This window comes from Canis aureus, unplaced genomic scaffold (genome assembly GCF_053574225.1).
Source record: "Canis aureus isolate CA01 unplaced genomic scaffold, VMU_Caureus_v.1.0 ptg000124l_RagTag, whole genome shotgun sequence".
Taxonomy (NCBI): domain Eukaryota; kingdom Metazoa; phylum Chordata; class Mammalia; order Carnivora; family Canidae; genus Canis; species Canis aureus.
Window position 1 is genome coordinate 814837 of NW_027554438.1, and position 5040 is coordinate 819876.

A 5040-nucleotide genomic window follows, 5' to 3' on the forward strand; every position below is an offset into this window, starting at 1 on the left:
CCTCAAATATTCTTTTCTTTAAAATATTTTATCTAGTTATCCATGAGAGAAAATGCCGAGACATAGGCAGAGGGAGAAGCAGGCTCCCTGCGGGGAACCTGGTGTGGGACTCGATCCCAGAACCCCAGGATCACAACCTGAGCCAAAGGCAGATGCTCAATCACTGAGTCACCCACCCTCCTCTTTTTTTCCCCCAAACACGTACTCCAAATGCTTTATTATTCTGTTCAGATGCTTACAAATACTGAAAGTCACCCAGCCTGGGGCCTAGCAGCCACTGCCCAGTGGTGGGCAAGGAGGTGGGCTTAGTGTTAAGGTGTGAAGGGCCAAGGCCAGGCAGCTGGTGGCCTGGTCCTCTGCTCTCCATTTCTGTCACCCTTCTGATGCTGAAGGGAGGGCAGCCACACCTCAGGATCCTCTCTCTCTGCTGCCTCCTCTCCTGCTCAGGTTCTCCCTGGAGCGTCTGAGCAGCCCTCCAACCCTGTTAGAAACCCAGCCTGTACAGAACCCGTGTAGCCGCAGTTCCCATCAGCTCCCTTCCTCTTCCAGTCTCTGGATGTCAGGGGCTTCGTCCCTTCTGGCTCTAAGCAAGGCACCAGTGGAAGGGAGAGGGCTGGGCTGGGGGGCCACATGCTGTGCATCAGGCCTGGAGACACAGGTGGAGGGCAAAGAGGGGGTGTCTGGTCCCTTCCCCCACTCCCAGCGTGAGAAGCACAAGGTCCTGGGCTGGAGAGATGGCAGGAGGTACCCTCAGGTGGGCCCACAGTAGAAGCATGGGCAGAGCCACAGAGCCCAGGCTAGGAGTCTGTAACCATGGCGGTGAAGCAGTCACCATGGAGATCAGAGTTTGGGGTCTGCAAAAAGGGGACGGGGCTGGGACCTCAAGGATGACACCTGAGGTCTCTGGCCCTTGAACAAAGTAATAAAATGCAGGAGAGCAGGGTGGAGCGGGGTTTGACAAGTGCACCGCCTGAGCTGGTTCCCCAATCTGGATGTGGCTCTCCTCAGCCTCCGAGGCCCCTGCAAAGGGGGGCTGAGGCAGGAGGGGATCTTTGGCAGATTCCGGTACCATAATTTGTCCTTTGTGAAAGAGAACACGGGCTGGGGAGCGCAGGGGCCGGTCAGAGCTCGAGGCCCCCTCTGCACCGGCTCCTCAGCCCGGGCAGGCCTGGGTCAGGACCCCGAAGGGTTATTGCAAATTCTGAGTTCCCAGGAGCCTCCCCACTTTTTATCCATTGGCCGGTACGTTAGGGGCCGAGCTCCGTACAGAAGAGCACGCAGCCTGGCACAGGAGCCCCGGCGGCGCTCCGCTCCCCCCACCCCCCAGGGCCCGGGGAGCGCTCCCGCGTGGCCGAGGGCCCAGCGTGCGGCTCTGTCTCGGGGGGCAGCAGGAGTCCGGGCCCCGACCACAGTCCGTTCAGGAGCTGAGTGTAGGCCTCCGCTCCCGGGCGATGACGTCCGTCCAGGTGCGCGTGGCCTCTGCGGGCGGGGCCACCCTGCAGCACCGCGGCGGGGCTTCACCTGGAGGTGAGGGCTGGGTTCGGGCTCTTGGCCGCACTGCGCAGGGGGTCTGCGTACACTTCCGCGATGGCCTGGAAGCAGATGACCCCCTTCAGCTCCGGCTCGTGCCTGTCCACATAACGGGAAAGGGTGCGCCTGAGCCGGTCGAGGCCAACCCGGCGCTTCTGCCAGGACTGAATCTCGCCAGCATCTCGACCGAGGACCGGCAGACCTGGCTGCTAAGCACCGCGCAGGCAGCCAGCGGCGCCGCCGACACTCGACGTGGGTCTTCAGGTCAAAGTCCTCCTTCGGGACTGGCACGTAGCGGGGCAGGGGTCGTGCCTGGGAAAACTGTTTCTCTCGCACCTTGACCTCCTTCTCCACCAGCTGCTGCCTCCTGCGCTCTCCTGTGTCGCCTCCGCCGCACCGGTTCCCGCCTCCTCCGCTCCTCCGCCCGGGCCTGCCGGGAGCTCCGCCTGCGGCTCCCTGGGCTCCAGGAGCCGCTCTGCTCGGCGGGCGCCGCTTTCAGCATCTTCTCCATCTCCTCCGGGAGGATCACTCCCGATCCTCAAACATGCTTGAGCGATTCTCCAATTATCTCTCCAGAAAATTTAAAAATAGTCTCATACAACAAAATGAGGAGTTATACCCACCTTCCATATAATTTGACAGGAAGCCTCCTTAGTGGCGTGAGGAATGCTGACTGATCCTTCCCATTTCTTTTTCAGTAATTCAAACTGGAGAAAACAAAACGAAAGTCAAACAGCAGGAAATGTGATCTGTCCTTTCTAACTAAACCTTCTGTCATCTCATGAACAGAAATCTCACAGAGGAAGACACAGACATGACCAACACGCACATGAGAAAATGCTCTGCATCACTTGCCATCAGGGAACTACAAATCAAAACCACAATGAGATCCCACCTCACACCAGTGAGAATGGGGAAAATTAACAAGGCAGGAAACCACAGATGTTGGAGAGGATGCGGAGAAAGGGGAACCCTCCCGCACTGTGGGTGGGAATGTGAACTGGTGCAGCCACTCTGGAAAACTGTGGAGGTTCCTCAAAGAGGTAAAAATAGACCTGCCCTACGACCCAGCAATTGCACTGCTGGGGACTTACCCCAAAGATACAGATGCAATGAAACGCGGGACACCTGCACGATGTTTCTAGCAGCAATGTCCGCAATAGCCAAACTGTGGAAGGAGCCTCAGTGTCTATCGAAAGATGAATGGATAACGAAGATGTGGTGTATGTATACACTGGAATCTTCCTCAGCCATTAGAAATGACAAATACCCACCATTTGCTTCGACGTGGATGGAACTGGAGGGTATTATGCTGAGTGAAGTAAGTCAATCAGAGAGGGACAAACATTATATGGTCTCATTCATTTGGGGAATATAAAAAATAGTGACAGGGAATAAAGGGGAAAGGAGAACAAATGAGTGGGAAATATCAGAAAGGGAGACAGAACATGAGAGACTCCTAACTCTGGGAAATGAACTAGGGGTGGTGGAAGGGGAGGTGGGCGGCGGGTGTGGGTGACTGGGTGATGGGCACTGAGTGGTCACTTGAGGGGATGAGCACTGGGTGGTATTCTATATGTTGGCAAATTGAACACCAACAAAAAATAAATTTGTAAAAAAATAATAATAAATTTAAAAAGCCCCCTCCTTTCCACGCGGTGGCCCAGTGCCGCAGCTGCCTCCTCCAGGCTGCCTTCCATGAACTCAAAGAGACGGAGAGCTGGGATATCAAGCCGGAGAGCAAGTACTTCCTGCCCGGGAGCTCCTCCACGATCATCAGATCATCGCTTGTGCTGTGGGAGGCCAGGGTGTTCCTGGCAATGGTTTCAGCCTCACCGGGGCCCACCCGGACAGTCCCTGCCTCCGGGTGCAACGGCGCTCCCGCCGTAGCCAGGTGGGCTTCCAGCAGGTTGGCGTGGAGACCTCTGCTGTGGGATCTGGAGCACCCGGTCCGACGGGGACCTGACCTTGACTGGACGCGTCCTTGTCAAGTGCCCTCCCTCAGGCCGGCTGGGTCAGCGGCTGGGGCACGTGCACCGGCCCATTCTCCCCATCCCCCACCTGGCCATCCCTCTGCCGTGAAATGTCAACGAGAACTTTGGGCCCCACAGGGAGCTGCCCTTAGTCCCCATTCTTGCCGCAGCTGTCCCGGAGGAGCTGGAGAAGGGGACTCCTGAGCCTGGGCCTCTCAATGCTGCAGATGACCGCCACCACTCCTTCTCATGTCCCTTCTGTGGCCCCTCTGGGACTGAGCCCCGAGGAGATCTTGGAGGTGGAGCTGGGCCTTGCTGGCACGCAGCCTGCGGTCCTGGCTGGTGCCTATGAGGAGTTCATCTTTGCGCCTGGCTAGACAATCTGCACAGCTGCTTCTGTGCCCTGCAGGCTTTGATCGACTCCTGTGTGGCCCCTGCCTCTTTGGCCCTGGAGCCCCACTGTGCATGGTCGCTCTCTATGACAACGAAGAGGCGGGCTCCGAGGGTGCCCAGGGGGCTCAGTCACTGCTGACAGCTGGTGCTGCGCCGCATCTCGGCCCCCTCCCAGCACCTGACGGGGGTCGAGGAAGCCATCCCCAAATTCTACATGATCAACGCAGACGTGGCCCACGCCGTGCACCCCAACCACCCAGACAAGCACGAGGAGAACCACAGGCCCCTTTTCCACAAGGGCCCTGTGATCATGGTGAACAGCAAGCAGCGCTGTGCCTCGAATGCGGTTTCCGAGGCCCTGATCTGACAGGTGGCCAACAGTGTCGGGGTGCCCCTGCAGGATCTCATGGTGCGGAATGCCTCTCCCTGTGGGACCACCATCGGACCTCTCTTGGCTTCTCGGCTGGGCCTGCAGCTTCTAGATTTAGGCAGCCCCCAGCTGGCCATGTACTCCATCCAGGAGACCGCCTGCACCTCAGGAGTCCTCCAGACCATCAGCCCCTTCCAGGGCTTCTTGGAGCTCTTCCCTTCTCTGAGCTGTAACCTCTTAGTGGATTGAGGCCTCTTGGAAAGACTTCTCTTACACTTGAGAAGTTGTCAACTGAGCTGAAGCTAGATTATTAAAGTGGATTTTTCGCATAAATAAATGGAAAGAAAGAAAAAAAGAAAGAAAAAATGCTATTATGAGTTAGAATAAGCACAAGTGGATTGCCACAGTTCTATTCTGGTATTTGGTATTATAAAGAATGACTGTATTTAAAAAAATGCTTGTATTTTAAAAATCTCATCTTACCGGACCTCTACCTTATCTACCAAATTTGGCCTTAAAACCTTGCTTAAAAAAGTAATGTAATCCTATACATTCACCAACATTTAAGTCTTGTGAAGGGTAGGAAGTAATTAGTATCAAATGTTTCTTAAATTAAAGACTATATGCTTTTAATTTTTCCTCAGCTGTCTTATCCACTTTCACTATGGAAAATATTAACTTTCCACAGATTAGACACGATTGAAACAATTTTTAAGAGGGGAGAAGTATTGGTAGAACTATTATACAATAAAGTTGAAATGAAAACATCTCAAA

General features: G+C 55.2%; 1 pseudogene; it reads left to right on the forward strand.

Annotated features, from left to right (window-relative positions):
- Positions 1-1451: 1451 nt before the first annotated feature.
- Positions 1452-5040, forward strand: LOC144309596 (aspartyl aminopeptidase pseudogene; annotated as a pseudogene).